Source organism: Cygnus olor, chromosome 2, assembly GCF_009769625.2.
Source record: "Cygnus olor isolate bCygOlo1 chromosome 2, bCygOlo1.pri.v2, whole genome shotgun sequence".
Taxonomy (NCBI): Eukaryota; Metazoa; Chordata; class Aves; order Anseriformes; family Anatidae; genus Cygnus; species Cygnus olor.
In genome coordinates, this window is record NC_049170.1 from 17,588,055 (window position 1) to 17,606,466 (window position 18,412).

An 18,412-nucleotide genomic window follows, 5' to 3' on the forward strand; every position below is an offset into this window, starting at 1 on the left:
CCAACAGCAGCAAACTGATGTTGATATAGCAGTCCAGTATATAGCATTTACATAATATCTATTCAAACCAAGAATCCAGATGCTTCTCACAAAGAGGCAGCAAAAGTGAAGCACTGAGGATTGGTTTTGAAATTATGTAAGTGGTCTGACAAAAACTTCACTGAATAAAGGGCCCCTTTCAACAACGATGAGTTGCAGTGCTACTTGTATCAGAAAGCAAAGCATTCAAGAGGGCAAGAAGTGCAGCAGCACCAGAAAGACACATTTGAAAAGAAAAACAGGAATGGAAAATACTGTTGGTTGCCACGTAGAATAGTATTACTACGAAGAGTGTCACTTTTTCACCTTGCACTTGTAAGTGAGCGGCTTTAGATTTAATCTTAGATTTTCCACTTTGAATTCTGCACTTTCTGTACAGAAAGTGGGGGGAAAAAAAAAAAAAAAAAAGTAAAAAAATAAAGGAAAAATCCCCTCCCTTTGTGCTGTAGGAGCTAAGGATTTTCGTAATTCCTCCACGACTATTACAATATTCTCATTAATATTTGTGTGCTCTCCTCCATTCACTCTTGTCATCACTAGCCAGACTACAACTACTTCATTCTAGTATGCTTTAAGAAGCCACTATAAATATGTGCTTTACATTAACCAAGCACTTCACACATCGCCCGAGGAAGAGCTTTGCTGCAGGGTCTGCACAAGGTTTTACACCACCCTTGGCAAGCCAAAACCTGCCGACCTAACCAGTCACAGCAGGGAATTCCCCAGAGCCCACCTTTCCCTAAAAAAACCACCCTCGGTATCGTAGGCGCCCTCGGAGCAGACCCGGGAGCTTTGCAGCACCGCACATCTCCTCAGGCGCTGCGAAACCTCATAACACCGCCAGCCTTCATCTTCCTCCTCTTCCTCCGACCTCAGCCCAGCGACCAGCCTCCTCTTTACCCTCCATTCCCCCCCCGGCACCCTTCCCCTCGCGATATTTATCACACTCGGAGGTGTAAATTCAGAGGCCGAGGAATTGTCGTCGACGCCATCCTCCCCCCCAACCCCCGCGAGCAGCCCGAACCGGGCCCTGCCCGCCGCCGGGCTCTTGGCGCCATCTTGCGGCCCCACAGCCGGGGCGAGGGTCCGGGGGGCGCGGTGGGGAACGGGAGGGCCCTGAGGCCGGAGCCGAGGCCTGGCTCTCTCCTGCCGACCCGGTGTCACCGGCAGCGTGGTGGAAAGGCCTCCTGAGGGAGAGTTAATGTCAGACCCTCACGTCCTCACGTTTCAGCTTTCGAGGCTTTAGTAATAAGCACTAGTTTTTTTTTTGTTTTTTTTTTTTTTGTTGTTGTTGTTGTTGTTTGTTTGTTTGTTATTGTAATAATAGAAACTACAATTCTCACATATTCATTACAATTCGAGAAACTCAGGCTGTCCAAAATAAAAATAAAATAAATAATGAAACAAAACTGCCATGATATTTGTGATAAAAGATGACAAAATGGCCACCAGAAGTTCAAAGATAATACCAATTATTACAAGTCATATAAATATTGAGGAACATAATTAGCAAGCTCAAAAATCAGCATCAGATTTGGAAAGTTCTACCATACCTTTAATGAAAATGTATTTTAAGTGTTTAATGGTACTACCCCCCATACACACATACACAGAGTAAAATACAAAGACTTAAAATATCCCTTCATACTCTTTCCATGTCCTCCAACTGACCTCCACTTTTTGGAATTAAATGTGAACGTAATAGCTGAGCTATCTCCCGTCTCCAGTGCAGTAGTCTTGCAAGCATTTAGAAATCATCTGCAAGGGATGTTCCAGCAGGAAATTGAACTGACCATACTCTCAGCAGCACTTCTATTTTTTTTTATTTTTTCCCCTGTGATGGAAATGTGGGAGCAGGGCTTCCTCCTAAAATCATAACCTCTGAAATGAAGTGAAACGCCTGAAATTAAGGGAAATACACTTCATCTGTATGTTTGAAAGTGGGGTAAATAATTTTGCTTTCACATACATCTCTTCCTTCTTCTCTGTCCCTCAGCTCTACCTTCTGATTTTCAGCTCAGAGACATGATAGTGGAAAGCCTTGAGGTGCCACTGTCAATGGTCTGTGCAAGAGTGAGGCTGTGGCACCTCTAAGGGGTGAATTAGTATGGCGGAAGATTGGAGATGTCTGAAAAGGAGTGAGGTTCCTATTTTCAGAGTTTTAGACCTTTGGGTGGCAGTAGATAAATTCATGTTCATCTCCTTGAAAATCACAGTAAAAAGAAAAAAAAAAAACACATATGCACATTAGGTCTTTTAGCTTGGTAAATTTTGCTGACTAGTTTAGTCCCAGTAGGTCACTATACAATTTAGCTAACTGGAGAATTTTAGGATGGTAGGAGAAAGTAAGAAAGAAAAATCCTTTTGAGTTTGAGAAGAGGCACAGATCATAAGGGAGAGGCAAGAAATGATGAGGAAAGCTGAGGAAGCTTGTTTATGATAGGAAGGACATATGGGTAATCTGAGGAAAAACTATCATCTAATGTCATCTTCCACAAAGTCTAATAATGAAAAGAAATATGATTTTCATGTATTCCTACTGAGAGAGGACTTCTATCTAGATAAGTGCTGCCAAACAACAGGCCACCATTTTTTTTCTGTAGGAGGACTGGGATAACTTTTCCTCAAACAGTCAAAAGGAAGCCCAGATAATTTGCCACGAATAACTTCTTTATTTACATATTTAGTTACTTTAAAATACTCCAGAGTCATTATTTCAAAAGATACTTAATATGTGAGTTTTGTTGTAGGTTCTGTACAGGAGTCCAGAGGCCAAGATTGGCATATTTTAATAAATGAGAAAAACAAATAATAAATGAACGTCATCAACTAGGTATGACGGATGGAGAGGTTAAATTCATCCCATAGGGACATGGCAAATGGTTTTAGTCTTGTTGCAGAAGCTGTTGGTTGTTTCTGAAGACAGCTGCTTTACAAATAAATTTGTGGCAATCCCAAAATCAACTGCTCAAGGAAACCCAGCCACCAGCTGCCCTGCTGAGCAGACATCTCAAAATGCTTGTGTAAACTCATAAAGGCTGTTTATAAGGACTGAATTTGTTGATACAAATACCATAGCTATTCATGTGATGTTTCAGGAGCAAACATGGGATTATCTCTTCATGTGAATGCATGCATAGACATATATGACATATATGACCATTTTTAAATTCTGCCCTGAGGAAGCTGGCCTCTCAGCCTTCTCTTTCCTTTAGAGCCCAAAAGAGAGAAACTCCTGCTGGTAGTTTAGTAAATATTAATTACTGCATTTCTGCAGGATTTTTGCTACGTACAGAGTGAAATATGTAAGGAATATTACATCCTTTGACTAAGAGTTGCTTCTGTCTAGAAGAATGTGTTGTCAGTGGGTTGAGAAACGGCAGCTCTCTGTGTACAGAAGTAGCTACCATTAAAAGCACACTACCTAATTGATGTGTCCTTAAAGGCACTTTGTAAGCAGCACCAATTTGACTCTTAATTATTTTATGATGAAATATTATGGCAAGAGGCCAGGCATTGCTGTGACCTCTGCTCACACTGCAAATTCTCTCCGATCTCAGGAAACACTTGTGTGGATTTGGGCCAACTTCTGTGATGGGATTTGTGCCTTATGTTAAATCAGCCATTTTCTAATTTAATTGCAGGCCATGGCGAGCTGTTTATGGATTCTGTCGTCCAACCATGCTGCTGCAGCTTAGGCCTTGAAGTGCTTTGTTGCGACTGCTGACAAGAAATATATTGCAAAATCCTCAGATGATCAGTTCACAGGAGCGTTTCCTCAGCGCACACATTGGAACTGAATTGACTACATCTGGATTAATTCACACTTCCAGCAATTCTGGTACAAATCTATGTGAGGACAAAATTAAGAGGCTTGACTTAATTTAAGGAGTTGTTTGTTGTTGGTTTTTTTAAGTAGCTTTAATTAAGTCAAGATAGGAAATTCTCACTCCTAAGTGTGTGTTTGCACATAAACTTACAATGAAGTATGTGCAGCTGTGAAGGAAAACAGACTCAGTTACCCTTATAAAATAGATCAACTCAGTGTCAAAAGTCTGCTTGCATCTTTGCTGAAAATCCCTGTGCATCTTGCTGCCCTGGTGGAGGAGCACTGGGGGACCTGCCATGCACCATGGCCTGGCCTGGGAGGAGGTATCTGAAGACAGAGGAGCTCAGACCTTTCTTGTGGGACATCAACTTGTAGTGTGGCAGCCAGGGAGCCAAACTAGCTGGGCTGCCTTTGGGAAACATCTACTGAAACATCTACTGACACCATCCTGCCAGTCGGCTGAATCATCTCTGAGAAACATCTCCTTTGTTGGCAGGAAAGTGTGTGTGTTTCAGCAGCACTGTAAATAAATGACTTTGGCACTAGGAATTAAGAAAGCAGAAGACCAGAAGTCATTGTACCAAAATGTTTGCTCTTCTCACTGTAAATCTTGCAAAGAATTAAATGTTTCTGTGTGGGAGAGATGAATGTGTGTGTATTTCTAATGTGACCCTCTCCGCTTGCCCCGCACCGTGCATGCAAGGTAATTGAACAGCACTAAAAGAAGGGTGAACTGAAAGTTTGGATGTCACCCTGTCTCTTGCCCTTTGGCACGGAAAGATGCAGAGAGACACTGAGTGAGGCTGAATGAAGGCAAAAGTGCTTTTGTCACCACAAACATACATCTCTAAGTCACTTCTGGCCTAAGGGCCCAAGTCATTTTGGCAGGTTTGAAAGCATAGCCCAAAGAGTTACCACTCCATTTGGAAAGGTGAAGGTTGCAAAGCTTTATAGTGCTTAATACAGCAGAGCCATTCACTATGATGCAGTCTCTTAACAATATGGCAGAATTAGTGCCGGCAATAACAAGAGGCAGAGAGAATACGAATCCCAGGGGCTTGTGGCTGCATAGAAAATTAAGTAGCAAGTGGTTACAGGTGTTAGTGACAAAGTCATTGCAAAGCCTGGAGGATGAGACAAAATAGATGTTTCCCCTCTGCGCCTGAAATGCAATCAGAGGGAGCCTGTACAAAACAGTGGCATATTCATTCCCTATTTGAACTGAAGTGGAAAGTCCTCTGATTTCTAAGTTGGCAGTGGTTTATGTTCCTGCCTTTGAAGCAAAAGCATCAAAGCGAGTTACTGTACATCTAAAGTCATGATTCTTCCTATCTCAGACTGGGACTTCCATCCCCACCATAAGCAGTTTCCAGGTATTTCCATGTCCTTCATAAAGCAGGATATTTATAACCTTTCCATGCATATACCTTTTGCTTTGCTGAGCTGACTGGAGTGAACAGAACCAGTGTGCCCTCTTTTTTTTCTCATGTAATGCCAAAGGGAGTGACATTGCGCTCCTTTTTTAGAAAAAAAATAAAAATAAAAAATTCTAAACATTTTACTTTGTCATTGAGGAAAAGAAGACATGTCCTCTCCCACCTCTAACTTTAGTTTTTGTATCCACAGTACATGAGGAGAATTTGATTTCTGCTGCCTTTGCTCATTGTGCAATAAGTGTATTTGCTACTTCTTTGAACATCAGGATGGACATCTGGGTTTGGTGCTCACCAGTCTGCCAAGTCAGAAAGCTTTGAATATTTTGCCAAGCCATTCACCCAGCCCTGAATTTATAACTGATATCAGGAAAGTCACTGGGGAAAAATGCAAGCAACTGTGGACTGTGTAACAGCCAATGTAAATTCTTCGAGGATAACTTTTACCATATTAATTTTATCAATGTGGCTCACAGACAGCTGCCTCTGATCCATAATAAGATATTCATATCAATGAGCAGCTTTGGAAACATGCAACTCATATAGTTTCGTAATGAATATACATTAGCAAAATATTTTTGGTGAATAAAAAAGACCTTCGGAACTGAGTCATCAGCAAGTGGTAAATATGAAACAAAACAAGTTGCTCAATGTTTTAAGAAATCAAATACAGAGCTTCAAAGCTTCACATAAATAAAGAACTAAACTATTCCATGAAAACAGCCAGGATTACAGCAAAAAGGTATCAAGAAGGAGTGCAAAGTACTAGGAAAAGGTTTTTACACTAAGTGTAAATGCTGAAACAGGTTACTTAAGGGTGCTGTGGAGTTGCCATTGCTGGAATTTTTCAAGGATCAACTACACAAGTATCTGTCAAGAAAGGTTTCAGGAGAATGCATCCTGCTTTGGATTCTCTCTTAGGATCTTTTCTTTGATTTTCTTCTATATGCTAAAGAGAAGAAAAAATCCTGGAACAAAACTCTCCTACATTTCCACACACCGTCAAGAGCTGAGTTTGATTTTAGTTAGAGGTTTTATAGTTGCTTCTCCTGCTAGGCCCTGCTAGCCTCCCTTCTTGTTTTTGTTTCCCCCATTTTGACATTTCTGATTCTAGCCAACATTTTCAGTATTTACTTTTCATCTGGCTTGTCTGCTCATGACAGCTACCCCAAGCTTCAGCCATCAGATAAAGCACTGCCAAGGCCTCAGTGGCAAATAAACATCAGATTGTGAATTAAAAACAGAAAAAAGAGGTTATGGAAAAAATAATAATAATAATAAAGAAAAAAGAAAATCAAGCTACAGACAGCTAAAATGTTTTCAGGAACTTTGTTTCCTCGAGCCAGCATCTCATCATTCTTACGCCCAGATAATGGGCTGCCTGCCCAGTGCTAGTGTGAGGAAGAAGTGCAAAAGAGTTGGACTGTAGTGGAAAGTTAAGGGGGAAAATGAGGTGGGAATGGTTTGCCTGGCCCATTGCCACAGTTCAGCGCTGGGTAAGGCTCCGTCAGCAGCTTCACAGAGTGGCGTCAGCCTGCACCCAGCCCCAGGCTCTGTGTGCCACCTGCAAGCACCAGCCCCCTGATAGCTGGGCTGCAGGACCATGGTATCTCGGGGACCTTTCCTCGAGCAAACTGGCTCCCTGACCTAAACAGACTCCTCCAAACAGGTAAAGCAGCATTTTCCGTCCAAAACTGTAAGTCTTCCCTGGGGAAATGATGCAGCTCAAGTGTCCTCTCAGCACTTCCATCACACTGTCAGCAGCTGGATGTCCCAGCTGCTCCCCAAACTCAGCCTTCAAAGTCTCTCACCATGCTCCCCTAATTGTGAGGAGGACTAAAATCATTTTCTTTCGTAGCTTTCAATTGTTTCGTCATGGATGGCAACATTTTCTCCAGCAATGAATCAAACGAAAGAAAGGAAAAATACAAACAAAACAAAACAAAATTTAAAAAAAAAAAAAGGAGGCAGAAAGGTAGTTTGGGAACAAAAAGCAAGGGTAAAGATAAGATGGAGAGCTGGAGGAAGACAGACTCATGGCCACACAGCTGAGACGTCCGCCCGCAGACCTTCCCAGGCAAGTGGACTGGGAGTCGGGGATGGTTTTAACTTTGTTTAACATGGCACACAAAACAAGCTAGTCTATTCATCTGTCTCGCTCTCTCCCCCCTTTTCTCAGACCTACCCTTTTATTGCATTTTGAACATTTCATTCTGTGGTGTTTGTTCTTTTTCAAAGTCGAGTTAGCCAAATATATTTTAAATGGATAAACAGTCAACATATTAAGGCTTCAGATGCAAAGCAGGTTTTAAGAATTTGCCTTTCCTTGCAAGACAGTCCAGAATCATGCAGGAATTAAAATCTCATGGTGCCATGGGGAGTATGTGAATTCCAGGACTACCAAAGTAATTTTCCTCGAGGTTTCTGGGCAGTTTTGCTGAGGACAACTCAGCAGAAAGTAGTTCACCAGACCCAGCACTGCCATGCCACCTTCGCTGCTGGTTATTTCACTAACACAGGGAAGCTGGTGTCCAGGAGAACAGCAAAAATGCATGGCATCTCCCAGAGGAATGAGGAAAGCATCACAAGGGGAAGGAAGATGTGCATGGTCGAACAGGTCACGTTATGCTCCTCGGTGGAGTGGAAAGAAATGAGAGTTTTAGTTTCAAGCCCTCTGCCTGTTTCTGTACATTAACTTTCTTTGTGGTTCATTGCCATAGAAGTTCCTCTCCATCAACATGAAGGCAGCTTTGAAACCTGGTTCAGAAGTGGATACCTGTGTTCTTAGTCAAATGAACCCATCAGCCCAGGCAAATCTCACTCACGGGTGAGAACCAGATTTGAGTCCACCATTTCAGCAGGTTTGATATACGATGTGATGTTAACGCAGTCTCAGTTTACCCTTGAGCCCCCATTCCCTGACCCTCCCACATCTCCGTGCTTTCCCTGTGCATTGCCCAGCAAAGTGCTGTCCATGGAATTTCACGGTTCAGACCCTGGCACACCAAGCTAAACCTTGGCCTCGCATATGCTACTTTGCTTCTTGGCAGCACTAGTTCACATTGTTATGTCCATCAGGTGCAGCTGCAGGATTTTGTGAATGCTGAAAAAATTGTGGAGGAAATCAGGTTTTCAGGAGACAGATCTAGGTGATGCAGTACTACTGCAGTACTACTACAGATTCACTACTGGCAGTAGTGAAAATTTTCAGGTTTCATTTCTGTTCCATAAAAGCACCCTAACCATACAACAAATTGTATTTTGACATTCAGATGTTCTGCACCTGTTATTTCTCTTTATTTGATGAATGCAGTAATGGAATTTATGTTAAGCAAAATGCCAATTTTTATTTAGCTTTTGTATTTTTGCAGCTGCAGCCTCTACCTTTGAAGTCCAGAACCGGTGATCTAAGAGCCTTTGACAGTTCAGCAGTCAGTCCTCCTCAGCAGCAGAAAAGTCCAGACAGGCCATGAGTTTTTTTGTGATCACAGCAGTACATTGGAATGGCCACTGACACACTCTCAGAAATGATTCAGGTAAAGAGCACGGACATGCTGCCGATCAGGATTACCTCCCAACTCAGACTTCTTTCATTCAGAGTTAGTGTTCATGGAGGAGTAATCTTTTTTCATCAAGTTTCTATTACATATCACTTACCCACTCTTTGAGGACGTGTTTTCTCTGTTTTCCTCCTATATTTGTGTGCTATTTCTGGTCTGAAAACAAGAGAACCTCGATTTTTTTGTGCATTGCTTGCTGACCTCCTTGGCAGTTGCAGCCATCCCAGGCAGCATCGAATCCAATTCTGTTGTGTTAAATTCAGTTTTCTTTTTCCATAGTTTCCAGTACTTGATTCAAGTTGTGAAACACAACTGGGACATGTAAAAATGAAGAAAGACATTTCTTTTTCTGAGTGCTAAAGCAAATTATTTCTGAAAAGCGCTAGCAAACTTGGCATTTCCATGGGCAAGCAACTTGGCAAGTCAAGAGTGAGTGATTGATTTCTTGTGTTCAGCTGCTCAGCTGTGTTTTCTATTCTCAATTTGAGGTATTAACTGGAAGTGCAGAAAGGAGAAATAATTCCATTGGTTTTCTAGAGGGATGGGCAGCCTGTATTTTCATTCTCAGACATTGTTTATACTAAACCGAGCACAGCTCATGCCTGTACTCATAGAATCATAGAATCATTTAGGCTCGAAAAGACCCTTAAGATCATAAATTTCAACTGCCTACCTAACTACCTAGTCCACCAGTAAACCGTGTCCCTAAACACCACAAACACACATTTCTTAAATACCTCCCGGGATGGCAACTCCACCATTTCCCCGAGCAGCCTGTTCCAATGCCCAACCACTCTTTCCATGAAGAAATTCTTCCTGATATCCAATCTAAACCTCCCCTGGTGCAACTTGAGACTGTTTCCTCACATCCTATTTTACAGTCCCAAACTCTCTAGCTTCTTCTCATTTGTGTGGAGATGCTTAAAACAGGAGGCTTCACTCCATGCTGAAAATCTAATGTAGAGTTTGAGATCACAGTAACAGATTTCGTCATGAGGAAGACAGCTCATATTGTGCACATTTTTCCCTGTGTAGTTCTTACCTGGATCATAATATTTTGACGTTAAATCTTTCAAATAGCATTTCCATAATATGAATTGTGTCTGCTTCTGGAAATTGTCAGTTCCACTACCTATTGGATTAATTACTGAAAAAGGAGAATAACTAGAGATTTTCTCCTCAGTTCACATAGTGAAGTAAAGGTCTAGTGTGTCGATATGAAACACTGCGTTATTTGGATTTCCTAATGGCTTAGCAATAAATTGAACTGATGGTGAGAAATTACAGTTCTGCACAGGATCCTGTTCTTCGTATCTTTATTATTGGAAAGAAATCCAACACCTGGATGAAGTCTTCCTTTATTTCTACTCTGAGAAATGTAAGGATGTTTTTCTAAACCAGCACAAGGGCCCAAGTGGCTTCCTCAGTTGTCAGACATGTCACGAGTAAATAAAGCGACTTTTCTGCTGACGGCTGACACATGTAGACTTGACATTAGTAACACCGTAATGCATTTTGTCTGACATTGCCCATGCACAATCCCCTGTCCAGTTGCCTAGATTTCTGCCAAATGCAGGCCATAAGCCTAAAAATATTTTATCCATGTCTACATAGGCTGCATTTCCCTGAATGTTCAACAAATTCAGTTTGGCTGTCTCCACAGGAACAACAAACGTGAGCTAACTACACTGGATTCCTCTTACAGTGGGGAAAGCAGGTTACTGAGAGAGGGGTGTCATCATACCTATTGTAGATCTCCCCTTCTGGATCAGATAATCATGCCTTATAGTGTCAGTCACAAGTGACTATAAGGGGAGCCCACGCTTATCAGCTGGGATGGAGACACCAATTTCGGAGCGTGAGCATATGCTCAGATCACTCCTTCATTTGCTCTGTCAAAATGGCTCCAAGAGTCAGTCTGTGCAAGCTCTCCTTAAACTGTCTTTTATAATGCAAACGTGGAGCATATTTCCCTGCACAAGAAGAATTCACACATCTTGGTAGTCTTTCTGGAGTTGTACATATTTTTCTTCATGTCTGAAAAGCCCTTTCGTTGTTGCTCCAGGTGCTGCCGTTTGTTCTTTAGTGGCCCTACAAAATCCGTTCCTCTTTTTCTTTCACATCGCCCCCTATCTGGGTTTCACACCTCCAGACCCTTCTTTGCCAGAAAATTGACTCCTTCTGCCTCACGAGTCTTGAAGGTGTCCTGGCTTAAGCTTTGCTTCCAGTTTAAATCCTGGCTATAAAATTCATACCCGTGGCCTACAGGGGGTGCCAGACACATTGATCCCAGTGGGACTACAGTTCCTGGCGAGTAAGGTGCATTTATATGCTGTCTCCAGCTCTTTTAGGACAGTCGTCTGAGCGCAGAATTGGTAAAGACTGTCCAGATAGATACTGTCCACAGACACTGAGAACAGAATATAGATTTCAGGACTGCAGTCATGGGGTTTATGTCTACTTATTTTCCCTTAAAGTCCTTAAAAATTTTCCCCCACTTTGGAGAAAGGAGATGTGAAAGATACCTTCTATTATTATTATTATTAAATTAACAGTGTGATTAGTAAACACTTTCAAAGGAAGAGGAAGAGCTTCTCCAATAAAGAGCAAACATTTTGCAGTTCACCTACAACTCATAGTCTGTTTCATTCCTCTTGGATGTATATCCCTATGATGTTAATGGTGATTTTCTGAAATGAAGTTATTTGTACATAATTTGGTGAGAAGTTTTGGAAAATATCTTTTATATATAATTTTCTGAGAACATTTAACACTCAGTTTCTTTTACAGCATAGGATTAAAGACCTTTTAGAGGAAAAGATGCATCTAAAATATTGATTCCTGCTTGATAAAATTAATTTAAAATGTCTCCTGTGTAATACGAAGTGCTGTTCTCACCCTGAACTAATCAGGAATGATTTGCTCTGAGCTGAGGAAACGAACTGAAGAGGATCTGCATCTGAAGCAGTAGATAAGACTAATGTCTCTTAATGGATTTCAGGCATTTTACGGAGTCACAGATAATGACTACCTGCATAAAAATTGTACCCTGTGTTTGATGTATAGTGTTTGCTTTTAAGTTTGCAGTAGACAATGCTTCCTTACAAATATGAAAATGTTTTATTATAGTGAAATTTGAAACTGAATACAATGCTATGATTTTTAACTAAAATACTCCTAAAAGTATGCTAGGATTTCCAGAATTGACTCACTGCTACATAAGCATCAATGGAGAAATAAATAAAAACAAACAAACAAAATTCCAGACGTGTCCCAAAGAGTGGTACACATGCTTCCCTTAAATTTGCCTCTCTGAGCTCTGCTTTCAAAAATGTGGGGTAAGATTTCCCTTAGAGCATGAAGGGTGGTCAGGAGGGAAGTAAGGAGAAGGAGGGAGATGAGACACGGACTTCTGAATGGTTGTGTTCATTTTTTTTAACAGGACTCTATTTAAGGTGGAGATGTCAAAGGTTTCTCAAAATTTAAGCTAATGGAAGTGATCAAATCCATCTCCCAATGGATTAGAGGAATCCCAGCAGCCTCAGATATGTGAAGGGCTTCAGTGCAGCTCTCCAAGGATCCAAGAAGGTACAAAACATGTCTTGTTTTGTTATTAAGGCCACCATTTCTGATAACTTCCTCTGAGGTCACAGTACAAACACTAAGTAGCAGAGTTAGGACTGCATTCCACCGTCATCTTAGAAACAGGTTGGTGAGACATTTTAATCCATTAACTGCATTTACTGAACCATTTACCTGGATCAGTTTAGAAGAAGAAAATGCAGGTTGTCTTCATAGGATCCTCAGGTTTGGCTGCCTGGGCTCAGGGCCAAGGCAGCTCAGCTGGGACAGGGGGAAGAGGTTCCCAGAGGTGCCATGGGGAATCATGGCCACAGCCAGTCCTAGTCCTGGCGGTGATGCTTTTAAACTAAGGCTTCATCACCTGGGACCCAGCAGAGCTACAACCATCACTGTGTCATGGACCTCCCTTGGCCTGGCCACAGCCCCTGATGTGCTTCTAGACTACATCTGCAGGCTGACCTGCATGTTATCAGGCATTATATGATCCAGGCAAAACAAGACATTGGTGTACTTGCATGAAAGTGAGGCTGTTAGTTCAGCCAGAAAAGTCCTTTCATACAACAGGTAGATGTTTTGATGAATTGCCAGAGGCAGAAAGCAAACTGTACATCTGTGAGCACATTTTCTAAGGAAATGTTGGGTCTCTTTCTCATTAATCGTGTTTTTATGTCACTGCTGTTGAGAACATATCTGACTAATTGCATTTCTGGGTGTACACAGAGAAGAGGAGGTAGGCATATTAGCAGTTTGGCTAAATACATCATCAGGATCTGATTGGAAAAACTAATATTTTTCCATGTACTGTGCTAGAGTCATGATTATCTTATTATTGATATGCATCCAGCTAATGGGATCCTTCCTCTGATAATGGGATTGAGAGTTTGGAGGCTGAGAGCACAGAATGTTTAGAAATATACCCCATGTGCTTAACATTATCTGAGATTAATTGCAAAGACCAAACAATGTTGTCACTAAAAGCCTTCTGTTAAACATAGACTTCTTTAACAAATAATTTATCTAATTACAATCCAGATTTTGAGAACACTGTTTTTCAGGCGGAAGGGACAGCTGCAGCTTTCTTCAAACTATCATATGTTTGACAGTAGCTGATGAAAAAAAAAAAAAAGAAAAAAAACATTTAATCTAATTCAGAGGCCTGAGCAAGATCTGCAAAGTCCTGATTATGATATCCAGCTATGATACTTGGTACTACAGAACAGCACGCAGGACATTGTCACTGCTCCTAGAACAGTGCAGGTTGTTTTTGTGGTTTTCTCAGTCTATTCTTTTTCTTGGTTAGCCTTTCTTTCACTTCCAGCTCCTTCCAGGTTTCAGGATGTCAAAGATCTGATCTAGTGTGTCATCTGCATGCATTTTCCATGCTATATTTCTGCTCCTATGTCCTATGTACTGTCAGACGTAAGCTATAGGGTAGTCAGTGCTCTGCCATTGCTGGGCTACCCTGCACTGCAACCTGCTGCTGCCAGGATGGTCAAATGCTCATTGCCCCAGCTGCAGCTAAAACTCGCATCTCCAGAGCATTCTTCAAGATCAGGTTTCTTACTGTACTTCTGGGGACTGGCAATGGTCTTCTTTTTATTCAAATATTCTGGCCCCTTGGAACTTCATGGCAGATCCAGAAAAGCAGTCAAAAGCAAAGCACATAGAAGATAGGAGCTGCTTTAGCACCACCTCAATGCAAGTGCCCATCAGTAGGTGATGGAAACCCAATTTTCAAAGTGCATGGCTGCGCAGTGCTGACCAACAGTGAGAGTTTGGGCAATAGAAAGCCAGAGAGCAGCAATGGCTGCAGCCAGCCGGAGTTGGTGCTTCTGTCTCACAGAATCAGAGCTGGCTTTCTCAGGACTTCAATCGATAGATTCAGTTACAACCACACAATGGGGAGATGTATGGGAGATTCCTACATATAGTTAAAGTAACTTGAATGCCTACATTGCTCAACAAGTTGCCTCGGGAGCTGGGGATACAAGCCCTGGAGTCAGCCTGCTTTGCATGACCCTGTCAAGCTCTGCCTCCATTTCTTCTCTCTTCTCTATTTCTCCTCCAGTTTCACAAAATCATCTCAATTTCTGCTTCCATCAGCATAATGCAATACTGGTTTACAAAATACAGGGTGGACATCTTTGTTTTGAAGTGACAACAGATTGCTCATGGATATTTTTATTCTTTCAAATGTAGTGCATGACCAAAAGACAATGTGTTTAACATCTTAAAGCAATAGTAAGATTATTTATATAAAAATTATAAGAAAACATCTAATTTTTGTAGTGTTTTATGTGATTATATTTTGTTTTGTAGTGTTTTGTGTGGTTATGTTTTGTGTAGCTTAATACTTAGACTGACAAAGAAAACACCTGGGCTAAATACAACAATGAATACTAGAAGCTGACCTGGCAAATAAAAGCATACCTATCGAAACACAATTAATAGCCTTCAAATATAAAAACTTCCTGCCATCAGTAGACCCCACAGCTCACTGACAGGGTTATTGTATTGCAGAATATGTGTGCTTTCTTGAGGTGAGGCTTTGGCTGAAGAGTTTAAGGGTGGAGTGGGGGCTATTGGGAATGCAGGCTGAACCACTTCTTTTTCCAGCTATAGGCCAGCTTGGGAAGAAGCTGCTCCTCAATGGCCTTCATTGTGGTAGATCAAGTGGGATTTTCTGCATTCCCTCTTCCTGTCACTGTCTTAAATAAGAAATGTAACTGCTCCCACTTTGAACTTTCACACTGATAGTTTGTTCTCTGATGTTGAGCATACTCACATATTCCTCATCCGCTGCTCTGACAAGTGTTGACATGGATGGCTTTAGCATCAATATAAGCCTGGATAAGTGCTGTGCTTCAGTTAACACCTGTGCAGAAGCTCTCTGAAAGTTAGCTCTAGTGCCTGCAAGGACAAAGGTGCCACCCTTGAATTCAAAATGTCTTTCAGCAGCAATGAAGCTCTACTACTCTTCTCAAAGGGATGTGCTCCCTTGGTCCAGGTGTCAGACTGAGTTCTCAGCACCTCAGTGACCATGTAAATCTCCTTGGCAGCAAACAGGAGATGATGTGCTTCCTAAAGTCCATATGAAGCCTTTGATCCTCTGTGGACCAAGATGACCACAGAAGTTCATGGGCTTTGCTCCCCGCCCATCCAGAGCATCTGCCATATTTTTGTGGACTTCTTGCTAAGTTTTTCCTCCTCTCTGGCACAGGTTGGTTCTTTGGAATTGATTCACGTGCCATGATTGTGGACTTGTTGGAAGCTGGAAAAATACCTGTTAAGACTTACAGGCAGAGACATAACCTGTGATTTCTCATTGACTCTTTACCCTTGAATGCTTTCTTTAACAGTTGTATTACGAGATTGAAAGGTGTCTCATGTAAAGGTATAAATATATATGTCATAGAGCCATCCATGTGTAGAGACAGCAAACAGAGAAGCTTAATCAGTGTGACCCTTGCACAGGGGACGAATAATACACCCACCCAGGGCAGGAGCAGGGGCATGTTGGTAGTCAGTTCTCTGTCTCTCTCTATCTTTCTCTTTCTCCCTTTCCAAAAGAGATTTTTGTAATGTGACGGTGCTGGAATACACAACTGATTACACATTTGGAGACTTTATTTTTTAAAGAAATCACAGAATGGGTGAGGTTGGAAGGGATCTCTGTGTTTCTCCACTCTGTGAGTTGCCTGGCTACTGCCAGAGGTTTGCAGCTGAACACTCAGTGTGTATGAGGCCCAGCAATTATAGCAATTAAGCAATGCCTGGAGTGAGGTGGAAGCCTCACTTGTTGTTTCAAGTGAGTTGGGAAAACAACCTATCTCTGTTCTGAACGTTGGCCTCAACCAACCCCTACCCCTCTTTTCTTTGTAACCGACAACACAACAAGCCTTGTTGAGAGCCAATTGGTACATGATTAATGACTTAGTCCCCATCACCAAAAGTATAAATCTGGCATTTGGAAAACTCCACTTTGAGGATGAGAGCTCCAGTTATCAGATGGGTCTATGGGCCTGGACCTTTCTCCTCCCCAGGTTAAGGACGCTTTTTTGGTAAGCCTTCCGCCTCCGACAATGTTGGATGTTACCCAGGAAAATATTGATAACTAAAGCACTGAATTATTAACTCAAGCTCAATTATTGCCATAAGTGAATTTATCAACAGCAATTCTGAATCTGTTATATCTGTCGCCTTAATAAATTACCTATCTTTTCAACTTTGTGAAGCTGTCTCAGTGAAAGTCCTTGGCAGGGCTCTGAAACAGGCAAACATTGACTCTGATGAGTGTCTACACACATAATTCTTTAGACATAAACCGCTGACCAAATCTGGGACTAGGATTGAATCCAGCTATGCCTCAACTCCTCTTTGAGAAAGAGTTTAGAAAGTGAGGGGGTCCTTTCTGAACCGATCACTCAACGGGAGGGCCCCTCTCAGCCGTATACCTTAACACGACAAGTACCTTGTACAACAAGATGAGGGGAGCACAGAGAATGCTATTTACCTTCTTTGTAGGTGTGCAGATGAGCTTCTATCACATAACCTAACACAAGCGACCTGGACAGGCTACAAGAATGAGCTGACAGGAGCTTCATGAAATTCAGTGGAGGAATGCCAAGCCCTGCACATGAAACAGACTAAGCCCTGCAGCAGTACAGGCTGTTGAGAGCAGTTGGGATGAAAAGGACCTGTGAGTCCTGGTAGACAGTGAACTAAACTAGAGTCCACAGTGCATGCTGGCACTGATGAAGGCTAACAGCATCCTGGACTGCATCAGCAAGAGCACAGCCTGTAGATCAAGGGAAATTATTCTCTTGATTTACTCAGCACTCTTTACACATCTGGAACAATGATCCAGTTTTGGACACCCCACCTCCACCAGCCCAGTATGAATCACAGAATCACAGAATCATCTAGGTTGGAAGAGACCTCCAAGATCATCTAGTCCAACCTCTGTCCTAACACTAACAAAACCTCCACTAAACCATATCACTAAGGACTACATCTAAACGTCTTTTAAAGACCTCCAGGGATGGCGACTCAACCACTTCCCTGGGCAGCCTATTCCAATGCCTAACAACCCTTTCAGTAAAGAAGTTCTTCCTAATATCCAACCTAAACCTCCCCTGGCGCAACTTGAGCCCGTTCCCCCTCACCCTGTCACCAGGACCGTGGTAGAATAGACCAACCCCCACCTCTCTACAGCCTCCTTTAAGGTACCTATAGAGAGCGATGAGGTCTCCCCTGAGCCTCCTCTTCTCCAGGCTAAACAACCCCAGCTCCCTCAGCCGCTCCTCATAAGACTTGTTCTCCAGACCCCACACCAGCTTTGTCGCCCTTCTCTGGACTCTCTCGAGCACCTCCATGTCCTTCTTGTAGCGAGGGGCCCAAAACTGAACACAGTCCTCGAGGTGCGGCCTCACCAGAGCCGAGTACAGGGGGACAATCACCTCCCTAGACCTGCTGGCCACACTGCTTCTTATACAAGCCAGGATGCTGTTGGCCTTCTTGGCCACCTGAGCACACTGCTGGCTCATATTCAGCTGCCTATCAACCAGTACTCCCAGGTCCTTCTCTGCCAGGCAGCTTTCCAACCACTCATCTCCCAGCCTGTAGTGCTGCTCGGGGTTGTTGTGCCCCAGGTGCAGGACCCAGCACTTGGCCTTGTTGAACTTCATACAGTTGGCCTCAGCCCATCGGTCCAGCCTATCCAGATCCTCCTGCAGAGCCTTCCTTCCCTCGGGCAGATCGACACACGCACCTAACTTGGTGTCATCTGCAAACTTACTGAGGGTGCACTCGATCCCCTCATCCAGATCATCGATAAAGATATTAAAGAGGACCGGCCCCAGCACTGAGCCCTGGGGGACTCCACTAGTAACCGGCCTCCAACTGGATTTGACTCCATTCACCACAACTCTTTGGGCCCGGCCATCCAGCCAGTTTTTAACCCAACAAAG